This window comes from Sorex araneus, chromosome 4, assembly GCF_027595985.1.
Source record: "Sorex araneus isolate mSorAra2 chromosome 4, mSorAra2.pri, whole genome shotgun sequence".
In the NCBI taxonomy this organism is placed as follows: Eukaryota; Metazoa; Chordata; class Mammalia; order Eulipotyphla; family Soricidae; genus Sorex; species Sorex araneus.
This window is the reverse complement of record NC_073305.1, coordinates 140,210,995-140,235,156: the sequence shown is the minus strand read 5'-3', so window position 1 is coordinate 140,235,156 and position 24,162 is coordinate 140,210,995. Positions and strand designations below refer to the sequence as shown.

The 24,162-nt window shown below is 36.4% G+C and overlaps 1 protein-coding gene across 5 annotated transcripts in view; it reads left to right on the top strand.

Moving 5' to 3' along the window:
• HS3ST5 (heparan sulfate-glucosamine 3-sulfotransferase 5) overlaps positions 1–24,162 on the top strand; it is a 330,509-nt gene that overhangs the window by 123,979 nt on the left and 182,368 nt on the right. For 4 of the 5 annotated variants that reach the window (XM_055137173.1, XM_004605734.2, XM_055137172.1 and 1 more), the window contains exon 2: positions 17,467–17,660. The gene's annotated coding sequence lies outside the window, so the exon portion shown is untranslated. Of the gene's footprint in view, positions 1–17,224; positions 17,362–17,466; positions 17,661–24,162 lie in introns of those variants that run through there. The other variant, XM_055137170.1, reaches the window with a different exon arrangement.

Genomic DNA, 24,162 nt, shown 5'->3' with positions numbered 1-24,162 from the left:
TCTGAGAATTGGATTACAGTAGGTTTTCATACCATTGCTTTCTTATTCTAACAGAAAATCCCACTAAAACTTCATTTTTTAAAAAAAGTTATTGCCATGTAACTAAGCCAATCTGGCTTCATATAACACCTGACTAGGAATAGATCAAATAAATTCACTATGATGAATTCACCCTCAGATTCTCTGTATACTTCTTCAGTGATGGCTTCTTTCTTGAAAGTTTTTCCCATTAAAATCACAGTATAACAATTCAGCAATTCGTGGGATTTTGTGCTTTCAGATACAAATCTAGGAGGAAACAGAATAAGGTTTCAAAACAATAATAACTAGGGCTAGATAGATAATATAGTAGTAAGGCAGTTACCTTTCATGCAGCTACCTACATTCCAATCTCAAGCACCACTTAGCATAAGTACTTACTTCCTAGGCACTGCCATGAGTGATCCCTGAGCATAGAGTCATAAGAAAGTACTGGGCACAGTCAATTATGGCCCCAATACCCTAAAATATAAAGAAAAACAGTAATAGCAACAACAAAAAAGTCAAATAAAACACATGGAATTAATTCTTGAATCTTTGGTTGCCCAAATTAAATCACATATTCAACCCTGAACCAAGAGTTATAATATATAGGTGGGATATACTGATTGGTTTAAATCGATGATTTATACCCAGTATCATGATTCATGTCAATTTTATCCAAACTACATGCTGAAAATTTTGAGTTACCAATACGGAAATAAATGTTGAAAAGCAACAACACTTAAAAACGTAACCCATTCCCTTAGTGCTCACTATTGAGAACTCTCTAGTATCCCAGTTTGTTTTATACTCTGATTCTTGGAGTCCCAGAAGTCCTCTAACTATATCTCAGTATCTGAGTGGATCTGCACCACTAGAACCCCAGCCACTTAACTTTAGCCACAGAGATCAGCCTCTTAGTCTGGTTTACATATTTGGCTTATATATTTTAAGAATTTTTTCTAACAAAATATGTCATTGAAAATAGATTTGAAAACCACCTTCTTACATTTCTTACACTTTCTTAGTTTATTACAAAAAAAGTTTCTTGTAGCAACGTCTATGTATATTCTATCATTGTTGTGCACTAGTTTTTCTTTTATTCAAGAATTTATCTCCACTGCTATGATTTCATTTTCGGTGTTCAGTGATTGAATTAGAATGTCATGAAAGGGGCTGGAGCAATAGTACAGTGGGCAGGGTTGCACACGGCCGACCTGGGTTCAATCCCCGGCATCCCATATGATCCCCGAAAACTGCCAGGAATGATTCCTGAGTGCAGACCAGGAGTAACCCCTGAGCATCACCGGGTGTGACCCAAAAAGAGAAAGAAAAAAAGAATGTAATGAAAGCATTTCTTGTAACTTCTATCTTACTGTCATCTCCCACCCCTGCCTCTGTGGCAGGTGCATTCCCTTTCACTCTCTCTCTCCTTTTGGATGTTGTGGTTTGCAATACAGGTATTAAGTGGCCATCATGTTCTATCTATGGTTTATTTCCAGCACACATCTCCCATCCCGAGTGGGCCCTCCAAGCAGCCTTTACTTGGTGGTCCCTTCTCTATCTCAGCTGCCTTTTCCCCCAGCATGTGAAGTCGGCTTCCAAGCCATGGAATAATTCTCCTGGTCCTAATCTCTACTATCGTTGGGTGTTAGTCTCCCATTCTGTTACTTTATATTCCACAGATGAGTGCAGTCCTTCTATGTTTGTTCCTCTCTTTCTGACTCATTTTACTTAAGAATTTTCAGAGGATAAGACGCTGTGGTAAAGTGCTGCTCCCAGGGCAAAAAGAGAGAGGAATGACTAAATCTTGGGGTTATTCTCATTGAGACACTAAAGGAAACCCGATCTTGACAGAGGATTAGTTTTCTTTTTAAGCTGGTTTGTTTGTTTGTTTTTATTTTGTTCAAGCATTTTGTCTGTATAACTAAAGTAACATTCTTGCTGTAAAAGAAATATTTTCTCTTTGAAAATGTTCCTATCATGTAAGCAGGGCAAAATACTACCTGTGTTCTTTTTGGTGACTGTTTTTAGTGGAGGAAAATCCAGTCTTACCTTCAGATGTTGTGTAAGATCTCAAAAATGAGTTCCTGTAAAACTTGATTTTGATTAGAAAGATGTCTTTCCTGGAATGATCAAGACAGGAGGAGATTTTGTTCCCTTTTCTCTCAATAGGGTCTATATAATGCTACTTAAGCTATCATTACAGCCACTTTTTATTTATCTTAGCTTTAATGACTAGCAGACACATGATAGTATCCATTAAGGCTAAGATGAATGGAAGTGCAGATTGTAGCAAGTCTGCTAGGAACACTGTTGTTGAAAGTCCTCTTGACTAAAGTTGGCAATATCTGTGTATTGTGCTTGACATATTATGAATCACACCTATTATCACTTTTGATCTGCATCAAAACACTTTGATTTAAGCAGAGATGATATCTGACAAATTATAGAGCTCAAATGGCCCAGCCTCGTCTGCAAGATTTTAGTAATTCTCCCTAGCAATTTAATTCATGGGCTATTGCTGTGTGACATGCTTCCCTTTACCAGTCATCATGAAAATAATTGAAGGCTAGACAAGCGTTCTTTCTACTAAGTTATATTGCAACATTTTATTAACAGAGAATATAATTCAGCACTCAGATCAGGCATTATGAATATAGGTTTCTGCAAAGTGATTACAGCAACTAAAGATTCTCAGGTTAATTGGAATTGTAAAAATTTTCTTTCAATTTGCCTGCATAGAAAAAGTATAAGTGATAAGCTTTAGGGACACATGCTGTTTCATCATTCAAACCTCAGTCTCTAGGCAGCTGTGAGACTTGAGTGCAAGATTTTTTTTCTTTTCTTAATTTTTTTTACCTTTTGACTACTACCAAATACAGCATTTTCCAGAAGAATTGGCTGGCTCTGCTGCTCTGAATGTGCTCTGAGCAACACCTATATGTAGCTTTCCTTTCCTACCTGTGTGCACATAATCTTGTCTTATTTGTCTGCCTCTTCCGCAAATATATATTAGCAGAGGCTAAAACTCTTGAGAGTCTGCTCTTTGTACCAGTATTGCTTAATATTTTGTCTAGTCCATTACTCCACTCTCTCTGATTGCTATGTGTCTAAGCAATCTACCAGGCACTCTTGCTTCCCAGCAGTCCCCTGCTCTCCACAGTGTCCCTCTGTATTGTGCTCCAGTGTCCTTGCAGGGCTGTATCTGTTCTCACAGCTTGGTAACTGCGCCCACATCGGTTCAGTAAACCACATCTGCCTAGTTATCCTATTGGAATCTTGTCTTCTTACCTGTGGAGCTACAGTGTGGCTCTCTACGCTGAAAGGCTGGCTGCATACCAAGACATGATTGTGGATGATAATCCTGATTTGCCACTTAATGTTAAACATCATTCACACAAGCAGAACCAGGAGTATTTTTCTAATCTGTCCTGTCTCGAAGCTAGGTATTTCAGGATACACATAATATTCTCCATCTCTCTAGCCCCTTATTTGATGTCAAAAGCTTCATGTGGTCTTGATGCTTGCCAATATCTAGGAAATCGTGTCCATATTCTTAACCCAATTTTATCCTCACATTCATTTTACGCAATCTTTGACAGGAAGGCTCCCATCAGCTATCAGTCTTGCAAAACTGAAGTCCAAATATATACTTTAATGCCATTGCTATACAATTCTATATAGTTATTTTATACTGTTATCTACAGTCTGGATGCCACCTATGATTCAGTGGTTCTATTACTAGATAAAAACACCAGAATTCTCTCAGGCCATAGTCAATTCCCACATAGCAATACCTTATGTTTTCTTTTATCACAGGCATACTTCACCTGTCTTTTCCTCGGTGCATCAATATAGTAACACTAAGACATACAAGGTTATCTTTCAAAGATTAAATTTTAAAAGTCTCCATAAGCAGAAACTTTATTTGTTGTTTCCCAGCATTTGAGCGCCATTCACCTTTGAAAGCTCCATCAATTCTGACTTCTAGTAGGAAACAGTGTTTCTTTGGTGCTCCACAAAATAACTGTAAAGCAAACAGAGCTGTCTATCAATTAGAAATCAGCGGAAGTGACTGATTTTGGAACACAGCTTGGAGTACAGATCAACTTTTACAGTGATTACAAACCAAACCTTGAATTTTTACAAAAGAAAATACTGTGCCTCAACATTTATGACAGCTGAACATTTTAATTTGTTTAATTCTGGGAATAACCTGTGAAATACATTATTTTGTTACTTGACTTCATTTTAAATTTTCAAACAAATAATAATAATAAATAGCCCAAGTTTTCTACTTAATTTTTTCAAATATTATAACAAAAATCCAAACAAAAAATATTCATATGGTTGGCTGTGAGAACTTAAGCAGGCAGGAGGGAGTGGCAGATTTACAGAAAAGAACTAAACTACCCCCATGGAACTTTTTCTATCCCCCAATCTCTCATTTTCTGAGTCTTTGCACTTAAAATCCCTTCCTGTAGCCCCTCTGTCATTCTTAATCTCTCTATTGTCTTCTTGTCTTCTCAAAAAAGGACACTATTCTAATTTTATTCTACTTTTATTACCCAAAATTCTAATTCTTTCACATTCCCGCCATTCTTACTCATTATCACAAAAACCCAAGGTCCAACCAGACAGTAAAAAAAATGTTTCAGGAGTATGTTGGGGGCACTCCCACATAAAGAGTATTTTTTCCCCAACAACAACAACAACAACAAAAATGTAACAAATTCACCTCTTGTTTGAAAATTTAAGGATTATGTAATTGTTCACTTCCCTTTGAATGCTAAGTGTTTCAACTGATCTGTAACTTAAAACTCCACAGTAAAAATTGATTACTTGATTTTAAAATCCTCAATAATTAGTTACATTTCTTTAGGATAAATTTATCCATTATCTGATAAAATATCTCCTTTTTGTTATTGTCGATCTTAGGGTCTACTTTCAGTGCGTGTTCTGGGACCAAGACCAGGATCACTCCCAGCTGCTTACCTAAGAAGTTAGAGAAATGGGGAATTTTAAAGATGACAGCAAAGTCTCCATGTCAATTTTTTTAAAAAACGAAAATTTAGTGAAAGTTACACTTACATGGCCGGGACAGATAGTATAGCAGGAAGGGCATTTACCTTGCATGTGGCAGACCCAGGTTCAATCCCTGGCATCCTATACATTTCCACATTTCCACCGAGTATCAGCAGAAGTAATTCCTGAGTGCAGAGCCAGGAGTAATCCTTGGGTACTGTTGGGTCGTGGCCCAAAGCAAAACAAACAAATTATACTTGCAGATCAGTTAGGTATTTACAGAAGACTGGTTCAGGAGCCAGAGAGATGCTCCATTGAGTGAGACATCTGTCTTGCACACAGCTGACCATTGTTGGATCCCCAGCATCCCATATAGTGCCATGAGTTCCACGAGGAGTGATCCCTAGTCACAGAACCAGGAGTAAGCCTTGAGCACTGAAAGATAGGGCCCCGAAACAAAACAAAAAGTTCTGAATAATCTCAGCACCATAAAAAAAAAATAAACGTATGAGAACCATAGTTAAATAGGTCATTTGGGGTTGACTGGTCTAGACTATTAGTCTGAGAAATTGTGATGCTCTCAGCTGGTTTGCTCATGTCAGTGAGGATCAGCAGAGGATTAGGCGGGGCTCCTCCAGGGAAGCTTAGTTCTGTTGTACTTGTCTTTCATCCTCCTGCCTGGGCAAGTTTTCATAACAATAGCAGAAAAGCTAGAAAGCAAATTTAATGGTTAGAGCATTTTCAAGCCTTGGGTCACATCCTGCTCTTCCTTCAGTATTAACTAAAACAACATGACCAAATCCAAAAAAGAAACGAGAGGAAAGATACCCATATTGACATGCAGCAATGGGAAAGGTTACTGAGAGAAAGTTGGGAACATTAAAAAAGTTGTCCATATTTGTTGGTCTGTTTTCCTTTAAGCCCCTTCTATCAGAAGTTAGATATTGCTGATTTTACTAGTGTCAGCTCTATACATAAGAAAGTTATTTATTCATCACTCACGTGTCACCCATTTGGCATAACTTGATTGTAGCGCTATAGCACTGTCATCCTATTGTTCATTGATTTGCTCTAGCTGGGACCAGTAATGTCTCCATTGTAAGACTTGTTGTTACTGTTTTTGGCATATCAAATACGCCACGGGGAGCTTGATAGGCTCTGCCATATAATTTGTATAATTAGTCAAATCTTAACTAATTTGTATCATTACTATTTAATATAAATGTGTTTTGAATAGCATAAGAAATTTTAACTTTTTAGCTGCCACATTTTTGAAAGGAAAAATTAAATATCATTATTTCCAATCAAATTATATCTATAATATTAACATTATGACATGTAAGCACTAGTCACATTTCAAGTGCTAGGAAAGGAACAATTTAAACTTGATATTAAATATATAACACACCTGCCCCATAGATCTTACAGTCTAGTGAAAGCACTGTAGTACTGTCATCCCATTATTCGTTGATTTGTTTGAGCGGGCACCAGTTAACATCTCCATTGTGAGACTTGTTGTTACTGCTTTTTGGCATATCGAATACAACACAGGTAGCTTCCCAGGCTCTGCCGTGAAGGCGGGATACTCTCAGTAGCTTGCCAGGCTCTCTGAGAGGGACAGAGGAATAGAACCCGGGTCAGCCACATGCAAGGCAAACGCCCTACCTGCTGCGTTATCGCTCCAACCCTATAGTCTAGTGAAAAAGTAAGATTGATTTACAAAGTTCCGTCATTGCGTAGATTTTTGAGGAGTTCACCTTTTAATTGACATTAGTGGGGGAAGGGGGATATGATTATTTACACCATATGAATTTTTCCATGACACTGTGCAACAACTCTTTTCTTTACACTAAATGCTCTCTTAGTACACTTCACCACACAAAGCCTGTAAAATTTCTCAATTCCCTCACCTACTTTAGCTAGATATTTTCACATGCCTTTTCAAAAGCCTCCATTGCACTCCAAAGTCAGGCAACATCAATGTAGTTTGTTGCAGAATACATATGGTAAAGGGATATTGGTATTTTATTAACAGGCGGATAAATTGCCACATTATGACTTAGCTGATAAGGGCCCAGAATTTTTCATGATAAATTTGAGTGTAAAGTTGCTTTCTTGGAGAAGTAGATAAAAGGTTAAAATATAAAAGTAGTACAAGGAATAACAGAGGCAAAGAATGGAGTAAGTGAAAATAAAAAAGAAAACATTAATACTTTTTATCTATTCTGAACCTGATTAAGCTTATAACTGCCGAGAGAAAGTTTTGACTTTTCTAAGGTGCATTGTCCAAGTAGGTTTATCAAAGATGGTAATTTTAGAAAGCAATTATTGTATATTTAAGTTGCAGAGAAAGGGTCATGGCAAGAATAGAGATAAGGCATTTCCTTTGTATTCTAAAAAATAGTCTGATGTTTCTTTAAATATATAGACATAGCTTAAAGAACAGAGTTTTTTTTAATGCTATGAATCACCTTTTGATTTCTGCTTTTTTAATCCTGTTCTGCTTATTGTGTGCCTTTTCAGTGGTGATTCACTGTTTTGACTGTGAAATCCACTGATATCAAAACCATGTTGAGCGAATGTCCTCACATATCCTTAATTTTCAGGCAATGTGTCAGGTCCCGTTGCCTTTTAATCAACACATATAAGGAACCAAGAACACCTATCATTGTCATCTCTGGTGTGATCAACGCCCCCACCCCCGCCCCGCCAGTCAAAAGCAGTTTAGTTTAGGTAGTTGGAAAAATACAGAATAAAGAGCAGAATACTTGATTTTAAATCTGAGATGGTGTTTTTGTAAGATATTACTTAAAACTACAGTGATGGTTCTGTGTTTTCATACTAGACACTTTAGAAAATGACTATAATTACATAGAGAAGAGTCCAGATTCATAATGGGCTCTTTTACACTTTCAATGGCAAAAATATATTTGCGTATCTAATCCAGTGCTTTACGAAGGATTTAAATCAGAACAGAAACACTATACTTGTGTTTAGTAACAAAAGATCATTTCAAGTAAATCATTCAAAATAATACCTTTCGCCTCTAATGAATGCCTGGTTGATATCTTCTTTCCCCTGATCCAACCTATAACTGAGATTCTTGCCTTTAAATTGAAATGTTTAGGAATCATTTTGTTTCACTAAGATATTTTTAGATGGTGATTAAAAATAAATTGAAAAGAGTCAAGTAGTGATGAAACTAATGACAAATTACTGCTTTGTGAATTGGTGCTATTTGAACAAAATAAAGGCAGTCTGAATGAGTTGTATATCTTGAAAGTCAAAAGTCTACCCCCATCTATCTTAGGAAGTTAAGGTGACCTTGAATAAAGTGATAGAATTAATACTAATTGTTTGTTCAAATATCGTCAGATGGTCCCATGACTGGGAAGAGGTTCCACTAAACCACTTTTTTAAAGCAATTTAAAAAACAGCTTTTAAAATTGCTAAATAAAGAATAAAAAATATAAAGAGTTGGTGATAGGGGCACAAAAGATAGTACAGTGGATAAGGTGCAACTTTTTTGTTTGTTTGTTTACAATACATTTTTCTCACTAACATAATCCCAACACCACATCCAGAGTATCTGTCTCCCTCTTCCCAGTCCCCCAGTCCCCCTGCTATTAATACCTTCCAATACAATTCAGCAGTGGTAAGTGGTCCTGGACATTTTGTAAGTGATGGGTATAGTATCTTTTCATATCATTGTCATACATTTTAGAAGTATTGTAATATATTACCTAAACTATAACAAAAAATTTTAATCGTCATAAAAATAGTACAGAGTGTAAGGCACTTGCCTTGCACTAGCCAACCTGGGTTTGAGATCCAAGCCCATCAAGAGTAAGCCCTGAGAACGACTGGGTGTGGCCAACCCATTCCCCCAAATTTAAAAATATTTAAAAATATTTTTTCACTGAATCACTGTGAGATAGACCCTTACAAAGCTGTTCATGATTGGATTTCAGTCATACAGTATTCCAACACCAATCCCACTACCAGTGTATATTTCCCAGCACTGGTGTCTACAGTTCCCTCCCATCACCCTCTCCCCAATTCCCCAGCCTGCCTCTGTGGTGGGGGCTCTCTCTCTCTCTCTCTCTCTCTCTCTCTCTCTCTCTCTCTCTCCTCTCTCTCCCTCTCTCTCCTCCTCTCCCTCCCTCCCTCCCCCCCTTCTCCATTTAGGCATTGTGGTTTGCATTATTGATACTGAGAGGTTATCAAGAATATCCCTTGATAACCTTTAAAAGGTTAAAAGTATTAAAGGGACATTCTTAAAAATAATTTTAAAACCAATTGTATTCACTGTTTATGGGTTGTAAAAATAAAACCCTTTGGGAAGAAATTATGTATCGTAGCCATTATACAGCCTGGATTAGAAACTACAAAGCCCTGGTTCAGAGTAATTTTCATGACCTCCCTAATGTGTTTTGTTAGTTTTAACTCATTTCAACTTTTTCTTGATATATTAGTGGAAGAAATTATGCTTTCTAAAATTTTCTGTGAAGTATACTTGAGAAAAAAATAAACATGTTGTACAATAGTACGAAATAACACATGCACCTCCTACATTCCTCAGCAGAGTTGACTTCCTGTCTTTCAGCAAAAAATATGCTATACTTTGTTGTGAAGAGCTTTTTTAAACATATTTATAACTTTCATTTCCTATGCCAAAAAGATAGAAGAAGTGTGTATAATTCACTTTCTGAGAAGGATTCTGAAAAAACGGCCCAGATAACATAGGTCCATAGTTAGCAGAGTTGAAGATACAGATAGTTAAATATTCTCCTGTTCTTTGACATTTATCTTTTCTCTGTGCGTATATCTGTTGAGTTCATCGAAATCTCAAATATTTCTCAATTCAGCATTAAAATTGCAGTGCCAATTGTTAGATGGCATCAATTTTATATCTTGTGGTGAGATGGAAAAGCCTATCTAAGTATATCATGCCTATGCATAGAAGTAATGCAAATCCTGTCTTGCTGGCACCAGAAATAAATGAAAATGATAGTTGATAAAGGCTAGAAACATTTTTCTCTTTTGCACTCATGGAAAATTTTATGTGCAGTGATCATAATCACGCATTAAGCAGTCTCTATGAGCCAGACATTCTACCAGATGTAGACGATTGTTGAAGGCATAGTCCCTGTCCTCAGCTCCTATTAATCAAAAACAAATAAGCAAAAATACAGTTTATAATAGCTGGGAGTAAATAACTAATAGTTAACATGGCACAAAGATATACTGTGAATTGAGCAGAACTATATACATTTGCACAAGTCTCCTAGATAAATGAGCCTGTTTATCTAGGGTAGAATTAAGAAGGTTTATTCTAAAAGTCGGTATCATTTTATGTGAATTATATATGATTTGTAGTAATCATAGTACAAAAAATAGACATATGAATAGCAAGGTGTTTTAATGATTTTTATAGACCTGAAAAAATACCTACAGCAGAACCACAGTGGAAAGATCAGTGTATTAGAAGGAACAGGCCAGATGGCTGGTTGCAATAAGTCCCATAATGCCCTTGTGAAATTTATCACCATTCAGAGTATGAGTTTGTGCATTATCAGCCTGAGAGTTTGATTGCCTCCTTGAAGCAATCACTTTTGGGTCAGGCTCACAAATAACTGAAGTACCTGTAGGTGATCAACAGAATGAAAAATCAGTGAACGGGGACTACTCCACTATATGTCCAAAACGTTAGTCTCCCTTGTATCCATTGCCTCCTTCTAACCTGATAAAGACTAAAGGAGCTGAGCAGTAAACGTGGGTTGTTGTGAGGGGTGTAGCACCCAAACCAAAGGGAAGTCTTAAGAATCCCCTAAGAAGGGACTTGTTTAGTTACTAAAATATAAGATCCTGACTCATGCTGGAAATTTTTGATTCCTGGATTTTCTCTTTTTTATTCTCAAAGCTAATAGTAGTCAAACTATGTTCCACAGAACTCTAGCGCTCTAAAGTTTTTTAGTGAATAAATTTCAAGGACACTGATTCTCTTTTTAAAAATAATTAATAACTGCTATCATCTTGCCATTCCTTTCCTTTTAAAATAAAATTTTGAACTGAAGAAACAGTACAGCAGGTTAGGTACTTGCCTTGCACACAACTGACCCAAGCTTAATCACTGATACCATGTATAGTCCCCAAATTACTGTCAAGAGGGACCCTTGATCATAGAGTGAGGAGTAAGCTCTCTGCACAGCGAGATGTATTCCCTAAACTACCCCCAAAATGTCAAGCTACTGAAACACATACTAGGCCTGTCTGCTTTTAAAAATATTGTTCCCGAATAAAATTTTTATACTCAGGAAAATGCCATTTATTTTTATTGATTTATCATTCGTTTATGGGTATGACCCCTGGGTTACCAGAGATTGGGGGGAGCAGGCAGAGGATCTCTGCTCCTGGTCCCATTGAGTCCAGAGTCCAAGATCACAAAGTTCCACATTACCTGGGTTCTGTGGGACTTCGTTCATGTGTGAGGCTCGACCCGAGCCTGTGGAAAACGGCCTGGAGCATGATGGTGGTGGAGTAGTGGAGGTTGGCTGTCGGGGCTGGGTCCCTTGGGTCCCTGTGTCCTGCCCCCCCCCCCGGGCACCCCTGGTGCGGAGTCCGTTGGCATGGTTATGGGGGCCTCATTTTATGCTCCCTTCTGGGAGAAGCAGTTGTGAGTTCTGGAGGGTGGCCAATGAGGAGATTATCTCATCTCCATATCTCCTCATACCATAACCATGCCACTAGATTCTGCGCCAAGCTGTTTCCACTAGGGGCACCCCGGGGAGGGGGGTGGGTGAGAGCCCTCCCCACCCCAAGGGACCCAGCCTGGCAGCCGACCTCCACTATCCCACCACAGCCATGCTCTAGACCAGTTTCCACATGCTCGGGCGAGCCTCACACATGAGTGAACATATTCCTGGATCATGCATCCACTGACACATCATCATCACTGTCACTGTCACTGTCATCCCATTGCTCATCGATTTGTTCGAGTGGGCACCAGTAACATCTCTCATTGAGAGACTTATTGTTACTGTTTTTGGCTTATCCAGTACGCACGGGTAGCTTGCCAGGCTCTGCCGTGCGGGCTCCATACTCTCGGTAGCTTGCCAGGCTCTCCAAGAGGGGCGGAGGAATCAAACATGGGTCTGCCGAGTGAAAGGCGAACGCACAACCGCTGTGCTATTGCTCCAGCCCACACATCATCATGAAAGGAAATATATATATATATGTATATTTATATTATACAAATATCATAAAGGGAAATATTATATATATATATACATATATACCTCTTGGAGAGCCCGGCAAACTACTGAGTGTATCTTGCCCACACAGAAAAGCCTGAGAAGCTCCCCGTGGCGTATTCAATATGCCAAATACAGTAACAATAATAGGTCTCATTCCCCTGACCCTGAAATGAGCCTTCAATCATTGGGAAAGACGAGTAAGGAGAGGCTGCTAAAATCTCAGGGCTGGGACGAATGGGGATGTTTCTGGCGCCTACTCAAGTAAATCAATGAACAACAGGATAACAATGATACAGTGATGTCATCGGGTTACATTATAGAATTCTAGACCCATTTTTTATCACTTCTATATATGTGGGTGTAGGATTCACTGCACCCACCACAAAGTTCCAATGCCCTCTCACCATCAAAAAGACTCTTAGTGATTCCTTCCACCTGGTCCACCTTTCACTCTAGTATCTATCATAGATTTTAGCAAATTTAGTTTATTTTGTTTGTTTGCTTTATTAGTATCTATTCCCCATTTGAGTTATAAACCACTTGGTAGTTGTATTTCTCTGTTATTCCATTTAGCACACTCACTTTACATTCCATCCATTTTGTCCTAAATGTCTTGTCTTTTTAACATCAGAGTCATATTCTATTAAATATGAATGTATATATATATATATTCCATAACTTCTTTATCCAGTCATTTGTCCATGGATATTTAGGATATTTAAGTTATTTCCATGTTTGGCTAATGTGAGTTATGCTGCAATTAATGATTACCATTTTTAACTAGTTCTTTTATGTCTTTCTTATGAAAACCTACAAGGAATAGTATTAATTCATATGGTATTTCACTTTTAATTTTTTAAAGGAATCTCAATACTGTTTTCTGTAAGTTTCCTTTAGAAGCTGTACCAAGTAGATTAACACCAGCAGTGTCAGAATTCTTTCTCTACACCTATGACAACACTCATTGTTTCCAGTCTTCTTTATAGAGATTATTTTCACTGAACTGAAAAAATTCTTTGTGGCTTTGATTTACATTTTCCTAATATTAAATGATGCAGATAATTTCTTCATGCATAATTTCTTCCCCAGGTCCACCTGGAGAAGCATATATTCAGATCTTTTGCCCATTTGTAAATTGGGTTGTTTGCTTTTTTTATGCTGTGAACTGGCATGATTTTTTTAAATATATTTTGGATATGAGTCCCATTTCAGATATATAATATGTAAATATCTTCTCCAAATTGCTAGACTGCCATTTTGTTTTTGTGGTCACTTATTTTGCTATATGAAGGCTTTTAAATTTTACATTGCCCAGTTGATTATTCTTGCCTTTGTTTCTTTTCTTTGTAGACTTGACTTGAAATACATCTCTGATACGAAAGTCTTGCAGTGGATTGCCTATGTATCCTCATACATATTTTGTGATTTCAAGTCTAATAGCCAAGTGTTTCATTCATTTCTAGATCATTTGGGGGAACTCTCAAACAATACTCAGAGAACATGGAGGCCACTCCAGGCAATAGCCAGCCAGGATGAGCACTGAAGTGTTCAGGTTCACTGATGCAGTGCTGATAGGTCCAGAGGTGCTGGGGGCCAGCAAAGATTATGTCCAGTGGTGCTCACTGGTAACATGGTACCACTGGAGATCAAACTTGGGACCACAGTGATACAAGGCATGAGTTGAGATTCTTTTTGTATGCCCTGTAGCACTGTTGTCCCATTGTTCATCGCTTTGCTCAAGTGGGCACCAGTAACATCTCCATTGTGAGACTTTTTGTTACTGTTTTTGGCATATTGATTACACCACGGGTAGCTTGCCAGGCTCTGCCATGCAGGCGGGATACTCTCAGTAGCTGACCGGACTCTCCAAGAGGGACGGAGGAATCAAACCCGGGTTGACTGCAGGCATGGCAAATATCCTACCCGCTATGCTATCTCTCCAGTCCACTTTTTGTATATGCTATTAAGTAGTGATTTGGTTCCATTTTTGCGTGTGGCTGTCTAGATTTCCCAGCACTATTTGAAGATACTCCCTCCTCCATAATATGGACCAGATTTCTTTGTCATGCAGTATTGTTTTCCATGGTTGCTTGGGAAATGTTCAAATTTTGGCCAACAGTGTTTCTTCTTTGAGAAGTTTATATTTCTTTCTTCTCAGTTTTTGGATGGGTTGATTGTTTCTCTTTTCCTGGTAAAGTTTATAAATCTCAGAATGCAGTTCTCTTTCTGTTACTTACCTATTTACTTGGTGCCCTCCTCTCATTATCCCAGTATGATTCCCTTTAGTTCCAAAGTTTATTTTTCATGTGTATCTCCAGCAAAGAAAGCAATGTTTTGTTTTATGTGATATTTCTGTCAAAACCTCAGAAATGAGATCATTGACTCCATAATATTGTGCATTTATTACTATAAGTGTAGGTAGACAGTGTGTTAGATATATTTTCTTAATGTAATTAGGTCACAAACCTAAAAAAGGAGACACATCCTCCCACCAAACTACCTAGAGTGCTAGCCAAGGGATAATAAGAAATCTAGAAGAATCTGTATCATAGGGAGACCTTGGATTTTTAACAATTGACCAAAAAGGAGATCATGTATTTTAAATAAGAATGAGCTTACAGGGCCATTATTTTTAAAAAAATGTGAGAACAATTATAAGATAGACTATAATTTTTTTTCAAAAAAGGAAAACATTGTTTAAAAGTCCATGACATTTATTAATTAAACCAAATAAAGCAATTAAGTGATGAATGTGACCAGAAAAAATTCATAGGACTCATCAAGATAGTAAGAATGAATTTTGCAGTGGAACTTCAAACACATCCAGTGAGAAATCAGGTGACATGATAGCTTTGGCACTCAGGCAAAGATGAAATCCTTTATTATTATTTTGTTGTTGTGAGTTATTTGGGGGCTATTTCTGTCTCTATGTTCATAAGTTGATCCCAGTGGTGCTCAGGTTACCGATGTAGTTCTGGGAATCAAACCTGAGTCTCCAATATGCTGCTTTTACTGTTATCTCTTTTGATCCAAAATTCTTTTAAGAAAAACATTTGCTTCACTTCTAGACCTTCCTCTCCCAAACCTAGTTTGGAGCTAGGCTTCCATTGCATTTTCTTCTCATTTGTTGTTATTTCTCATGTCACAGTATTTGAAACATGCACAACTTTCCTCTGAGTAAAAAGAAGGCAAGTTCCTTCAAAAAACTAGAAATTGAGCTTCCATATGGGCCTGCAATACCACTCTGGGAATATATCCCAAGAGTGCAAAAAAGCACAATAGAAATCACATCTGTACCTTTATGTTCATTGCAGCACTGTTCACAATAGCCAAAATCTAGAAACAAACCAAGTGCCCGAGAACAGACGACTGGTTAAAGAAACTTTGGTACATCTAAACAATGAATACTATGCAGCTGTTAGGAGAGATGAAGTCATGAAATTTGCTTATAAATGAATAGACTTGGAGAGTATCATGCTAAGTGAAATGAGTCAGAGAGAGAAGGACAGATATAGAAGGACTGCATTCATCTGTGGATCTATGAAGTATGAAATAACATATCATGAGACTGACACCCAAGGACAGTAGTTATACAAGGGCCAGGAAGATTGCTCCATAGTTGGAAGCCTGCTAAATGAGCGGGGAGGTACAGAAAGGAGGAGGGGAAAGACAGTTGGAATAGAGAAGGGATCACTAAGAAAATGATGGTTGAAGGAATCGGTCGGGATGAGAGATGTGTGCTGAAGGTAGATAAAGGACCATACACGATAACCTCTCAGTATCTGTATTACAAACCATAATGCCCAAAAGTAGAGAGAGAGTATGGGGAATATTGTCTGCCATGGAGGCAGGGGGAGGGTGGGAAAGGGGGTTATATTAGGGATATTGGTGATGGGGAATGTGCACTGATGTAGGGATGGGTGTTAGATCATTGTGTGATTGTAACTCAGACATGAAAGCTTGTAACTATATCTCATGGTGATTCAATAAAATAATTTTTTTAAAAAAGAAGGCGAGTTCCAATCTCAGGTTATTCTTAGAGTAAAAACTTACCTTCCATTGCAGGTTACATTGCCGTATAAATGATAGATAATATTATAATCATCCAGTACTTTTAAACAAATGTTTGTTAAACACTTTTGCAATCTATAATAATACTATTAGCAAGTACCAGAAATCCCAAGCATTTAAACAAGTAGAATTCCAGAGAAAGCAGTTGGTAATGGTCATTCAGCAGTGCATCAATAATAGGATCTTTGTGTTTCTCTGGACATTCATTGTTTATTATATCATAGTGACAAGCCAACTTCTCAACTTTTGAGTATCATTTCCACATTTAAGGCAAACAATAGAAGATAAAAGAGAAACATGTATCTTTTTATTTATCATGAAACAAATTTCTACCCATAGTTATTGCTCATATTCTTCTTATAGTTCATGGGCCAAAATGATGCCTAATAACTACTCTTAACAGTAAAGGTAACTATAAGCATGAGAATCTAATTTCTCTGTCTATTTGTGAAACATAAAAAGGAAAAAGAAAGTTGGGAATGGTTTTAGGTTGGGCAAGTAATAGGGTTTTACATATAAGTCTATTATTTTAACATATATTTGGTTCCCTGAAAAGGCAATACAAATATAAGTATATATGAAAGAATATTATTTTAATTTATATCCAATTATCTTTGAAAGAATGACCCAGGTGAAAGAGAATATAGCAAATGTACCAGATGATTCTATGGGGATTTAGTAAAAGTATCACATTCTGTCTTTTCAGGGATGTGATAGAGTCTTGTGTGAGGATTTATTTTCAAGAGACCTCATCAACCTTGACTTAGAAGAAATTCAGCACCAAAATGTAGCACCTGCATCTCAAAAATAAAATTAGCAATTATAGCCCTTGATGCAATGTTTAGAAAAAATAGTCAATTAAAGTAAAATGAATTCAACCAGGATCTTCTGCAAGTAGCAACATCATGCAATTCTGACTTCACAATGACATGAAATTTTAAATGACAACTGTGCTAAATCAGGGAACAGCAAACTCAGGCCAAGGGTAAATTTAGTAACATGCTTGCTAGTTTACTGAAAATAACCTTCTCCATAGCAGATTCTCTATGAATTTCAGGTAACCCACAACTTGTTTTTCTGTTCTGTTTAGAGATAATCAGGTATCCAGAGGCTTCAGTTTTGTGGTCTTCTCTTCTCAATGGCGTTTCTGAAGTCCACCTCAGGAGTCTGTGCCTGTCTCGAACCACTTGGAAATTAAACGGAGACACTACTGCATATATACTTCTTGAAAATTTCCATCATCTATGTTCAGAACTTTTGAATAAGCATAAGTGCTGATTGAAGGTAAGTGACTTTTGGAAGTAATTCATATTATTGCATGACTCTACATCAAAAGGTGGACATTTAATATAATTTGGTCAAGTAAAAGCAGTTCCTGAGTATAAAGAAATTAGTCTCCAATTGACAGTGCCATCCCCCCAAAAAAGGCTAAGTGGTTAAAATGCAAACTTTAAAAGTTGTTATATGTCATAATTATAAATACAAGCAAGGAAGAGTGGTAATTTTGGTATCTGAAAATCACTTTCACACAACAAAAGCAAGACTTTTGGTGGTCCTCAAATTTTAAAGTACATATGAGTCACATGGGGAGGAGTGGAGAAAGAGGCCCTTTAAATGCTTGTTTTGGAACACATGTCAGAGATTTAGACTCTGTAGGTCTGGGCTAGGGGCCAGCAATGTGCATTTTAAGTTACTAAAAATTAGTCTGGTGATCTGGTGAAGGAAGGTCTTGAGCTTTTGAGAAAGACTAAAATTGGCATTCGAAATTATGTGCTTCTAATTTTCAGACTTGACATTAAATTGGATTGTGTGTTGTTTGTTACCTTCTGTCACATGAATAAATGGGAAGAGAACATTTTTTCACAGAAACTTGAAGTGTGTGCTCCCTCCCAACCCTCTCCGATTTTGTTACTTCTCTTTAAAATTCCTTTTGGAAGTTCAGTGTGACAAGCTAATTCTCAGGTGTCTTCTCTTAGAGTGATAGTCCTGTTTGTCTCTTTAGCTGTTTCTCTGTTCCATATCGTGTTTTAACTTCTTCAGATTATTTTGTATATTGGGTATAATTCTAAGAAAGATCTAAATGAAAATTACGAGCTATTACTAAAGTTGGCTAGCATCTTTACATTTTTATGACCCTTTCTTACTCCATTTTGAAAAATCAGTCTGAGAATAAATCTACTTAATATATCTTTAATTGCATTTTTATTTTGCAAGCAAAAATTATAGATTATGTAACTCAGTTTACATGTGCATTTCATAAATCTATGTCTATGTATTTCATTTCTAATAACTCATTTGGTAACTTCATCTTCATTATTTGTAATTTTAAGATTATAAAAGTTTTGCTTTCTTAGTTCAATAAAAAGTAATTACTAGGGACATATAGATACCTTAAAGTGTGATTATGTCTTTGAGATTCAGTATATTTATAGTGAAAGTGTAATTTCAAATCACAGTTCTTCATTTCAGACATGATATATTGCTTTTAGATATTTCCTTCTCTTTAACAGTCTTTGTATGCATTTGTTAATATTGTATAGAATTTCTTCTTTATAAAATATTAAAAGGTGGACTGGAGAGACATCTCAACAGGATTATCACATGTTTTGTATGGTGATAGTCCAGATTCTATCCTTGTCACTGGTAATGTATGATCCCCAAGCAATGCTGGGAGTGACCACCAAGCAAAAAGTCATGACCCAAAAGAAAAAAAATTAAAATTGAAAGGCAAAAAGAAGCCATGAATAATAATCAACTCCAGTTAGGGATATTTGTTAGCTATTAATATTACCCAAAGAAAGAGTGACTTAATAGTAAAAAAAAATAGTAATATGCATTAATATGCATAAACTTATGATTAATAGAAATTAAAATTTTAGAAAGTGATCTAACTGTAATAATAAATAACATGTGCATTTGTTAGGGGCCAGAGTGATAGTACAGAAGGTAAGGTGCCTGCCTTGCACGTGACTGACCCAGATCAATCCCTGCCTCCCCATATGGTCCTCTAAGCACCAGGATTGATGCCTACACACAGAACCAGGAATAAGCCCTGAGCACTGCCAGGTGTGGCCCTGAAACAAAACAAAAACAAACATAATTTGCTGTCAGAATTGTTCTTTCTGCTAAAATTTTCATATATGTAGATAAAATCCCAAAGTTTTTAGTAACTAAAATTATAAACTACTCAAATATCTAGCACACAAATTTATGGTGCAGTAAACTCTCCAAGTGAAGTTTAATAGAGTTTTCAATTCAGTATGTATGTTCTCTGATACTTTTATTTCAGAAGTATGTAGAAACTACTCTGCTTTTTCTCTCTCTCTCTTTGCAGAGGAGCAGGTGGAGAGAGAACGGAATTGTGTTCTCAAGTGAGTCACATTCATTATCATTAGTGTATTTATCTTAAATTGTGGTTCCCTAAAGAAAACTTAAAATGAACTTTCAGGGATCCTGAGTGAGACGGTCTAAATACATAGGAAATAAAATACATAAGAATAAATTACAGAAACTTTATTAAGTCACAGAGACATAAAAAGTCTTAGAGCAGAAATGGACCATTGATATCTACCCTGGACCTCTCAAGTATAATAGTATTTTTTCTTCCAAACTTGCCACGTAAGAGTTTAACACAAAGAGCAATCTAGTAAAGTATGACTTATTAGCAAAAAAAAAAGTAAGACTAAGCAGGTGTTTTTTTACTGAAAATTTCTTCAGTAAGAAAGATAAGAGGAAGTTTTTATTCAAGATGAAAAGAGGAAAAAAAATACCTGAGTCATTATATTTGTAGTTGAATTTCAATCATTAATCATCTTAGTTGTCAGCAGATAATCTTTCGTGTAATCTAGAAGTTAAAAAAGCAAATTTATGTTTATTTCAGCATGTTCAGCTTTGTCTGGAAATCTAATATTGAGAGGAAAAAGAACTGAAAAAAAGATACAGCTTTAGAACTGTAGAACCATCTGGGACCATTCAGTATAGGAGAAAGGAGATTTAAATATGTAAGAAATCTCTGGGGAGTATTAGTGTTATTATGAAACAGTATAATAATGATGTTTTTTAGATAGCAAAGGGATTAAAATGTGTTTTTTATTCTCAATTTAAGAGTTGGGAAGTCATTAATATTTATTGACATCAATATTGTATTGAAAGTACAATATTGATGTGGATAAATTTTCATGATATACTGTAAATGAAAATAAATTACAAAGCCATATTATTAGGTTGTTTCATTTTTTAAATTTTTTAAGCTAGATACACGTAAGAAGACAATTGAAATTATATTCTCAAAAACATTATAACCAGTTATACTCAGTATAATTTATTCTTATTGCTTCTCAGAGGTTGTAAAAAATTTTACAAGATTTATTGTGATTATGAATTTATAATCATTTAAAAAGTATTGAAAAATCATTTTCTTGGAAATTCACCTTTATATAAATAGAAGAAAGTTTTGCTAACCAATGTTTTAAATAAATTAAAAGTAAGACTACTTCTTATATTAGTAAGGGATTTTTTAAATTTTTTTAATTTTACAAGTTAGTTCATAATTTTTTATTACATTTAATATTCAAACACCAATCCCACCACCATTACACCTTCCCACCACCAAATTCCGATGTTTCCATCCCAAGCCCCAAGCCCTGTCCCAAAACACAAATGAAAAAAATATATTTTGTATTGCCTATTTTGGGCTAGAGAGATAGCACAGTAGGTAGGGCGTTTGCCTTGCACACGGCTGACCTGGGTTCGATTCCTGCACTCCTCTCTGAGAGCCCTACAAGCTACTGAGAATATCTCGCCCACATGGCAGAGCCTGGCAAGCTCCCCATGGTGTATTCGATATGCCAAAAACAGTAACAACTGGTCTCACAATGGAGACATTACTGGTGCCCACTCGAGCAAATCAATGAGTAACGAGATGACAGTGACAGTGACAGATTGTCTGTTATGAAGAACTGCTGAACATGCTTACAAAAAAGTGTTCATATAGAAAACAGTGTGAAGATTGTTCTATTTTGGCAGGCTCCATTAAAACACTCTATAGGATATCACTAACATGTTGTTAAAGTTTGGGTGATGTGAGCTTTGGTATATATGTCTGAAAATATGTATATATATGCATCATCATTATCATCATCATCATCCCATTAATCTTCAAATTTCTCGAGTGGTCTCAGTAACGTCTCCATTTGTCCTAGCCCTGAGATTTTAGAAGCCTCTATTTACTCGTCCTTTCCAACAGTGCCGCATTGGAGGCTCTTTCAGGTTAAGGGGAATGAGATTCATCTTTGTGACTAGTTTTGGCATATGAATACTCCATGGGGAGTTTGTGAGGCTCTCCCATGTGAGCAGGAAGCTCTCTGTAGCTTGCCAGGTTCTCCCAGACGGAGAACTAGGCTATAAGATGTCTTCCGGGAGCTCTATGATTTGTTGTCTACTTTCTGAATCCTATCAAATATGATGTGGTAATTATGGAGAATGGGTAGGTAATGTCTTATGATGTGTTCACTCATATGTGAGATTCAGCCCGAGCATGTGGAAAATGGCCTGGAGTGTAGCGGTTGGGTGGTGGAGGCCAGCTGCCAGGGCTGGGTTCCTTGGGGTGGGGAGGGCTCTCACCCGCTCCCCTCTGGGTCGCCCTGAGTGAAAACAGCCTGAGGCGGAGTCCAGTAAAGTGATTTTAATAAGAATATTGGTTCTAATTAAACAAAAAATACATAGAAGTCTTTATTTTTGCAATATTGCAGTAGATTAACATTCTCACATTTCTCTATTCATTAAAAACTGATCATTTCAATTTATTAGTGTTGACTTTATGGAAAATATTCTTTATCTTTTTATCAGATTATTCCAGTGTGCCTTTAAGAATTCTCTACTGTAATAGTTTGCTCTGTTTGGAAGATAATTTTATGTTTTGTTACATTAGTGTTAATATGACTTTGTTCTTTAAGTCTCCAGTGTAACATACGGCTAGTCTCACCATTATTACTACCAGCTGTGGTTGGCCTATGATTTTGTTCATTCTGTTTGAATCGAAAGTAATTAGCTCTTTAGTTTAATGACAATATTTGTTAATGGGATTTTAGGGCCAAATTCTTCTGTTACAGAGTGGGTGGTGTATTTGAAGATAGAATCTGCCCCTTATGTTTTAAGGATAAGTGTAATTTGATTTCAAAATTATGGTTGAGAGAGTTTGGGGTAGGAAAATTAAATCTACATTTATCTGGCTTCTCAGTTTTAAGAAACAGAAAGTGAAAATGACAATCTACATAAATGAGTAGGAAAGTTCTCTAATTGAATATGTCATTTATATAATTGAAATATAAAATAAAATAATTATCAAGCAAATTCTCTTATATGGTGAACATACATTGTATCATTTTGGCGCAGTTAAACCTTATCCATCCCTATAATTCTTTTAGAATTATTCAGATGTAATTGGCATATAACACTGTGTACATTTAAGGTGAATATTTCACACACAAGGATATTTATGAACATTTATAATAGTGATACCCCGGGGCCACCAGGGCCACAGCCAGAAATGGGCACACAGTGCCTGGAATCAAACTTGGGACCTGGTACATGTTAGCATATGAACCATATCCCTGGCCTATAGTTTGCTTTAAAATGAGCCATCTGAGGAAGACAAAAAGAGAAAAGGAAGATGCATAGAATTCAGCTCATAGGATGAATAAATTTTCATTTAATCTACATAAAGGTAATTTATAAATATTTTGACTTTAAGTATTTTCTTTAAATAATGTGTAACTTCTTATCTGGAATAAGAGAAATATTTGAAAAAAAATGAAAAGAACATATTTTCTGAATACCATTGGAATTTTTTAAGAGTATTCATTTTGTAAAAACACTTGAAAAAGTTACAAGACAACTAGTAACAATTAAGATATCCAACAATGAATCCTAGTGAGATCTTGAATTCACCATCATTATAGGAAAGGAGGTGATGACAAATTATGGTCTACCAAGGGTCTTATGACCTACCAAACTACCTTTCAAAGTATAAAAACAAGAGACAAGTAAAATGACCAGTGATCCCTGGGCAGAGCTTGGTGTCACTCCCCCGCAAAAAAAAAAAATATGTGTATATATACATATACATACACAACATAATATTATTACATTAAATCACAGTGAACAATTAATCTATTTGTTATTTATAACAAATAAACTATATACAATGGCACAAAGCCAAACAAAGTTAGCAAAAAATTGAAAATGAAAAGGTAGGTTTATCTATATATAACATACATGCACAGATGAACTCTAATCCTAAAAGTTAACCATATCCAGTGACAAATATTAACAAAACTTGTATCACTGTCATCCCGTTGTTCATTGATTTGTTCGAGAGGGCACCAGTAACGTCTCTCATTGAGAGACTTATTGTTACTGTTTATGGCACATCCAATACTCCACATGTAGCTTGCCGGGCTCTGCCGCGCAGGCTCGATACTCTCGGTAGCTTGCCTGGCTCTCCAAGAGGGGCGGAGGAATCAAACTGGGGTCAGCCGTGTGAAAGGTGAACGCCCAACCACTGTGCTATCGCTCCAGCCCAACAAAACTTGTATACTCACTTTAAAATTTATATAACAATGTTAAATAATTACATTTCAGTTCACCTCAAACCAACATGACCTCAAATACACTTCAATAAACTGTTTTTAAAAGAAGAAATTCATAGCTCAAATCTTGATATTATAGAACTAAGACATTAACTAAGTCAAAAGAAAACTTTGTATTTCATACTGATGAGTCTGAT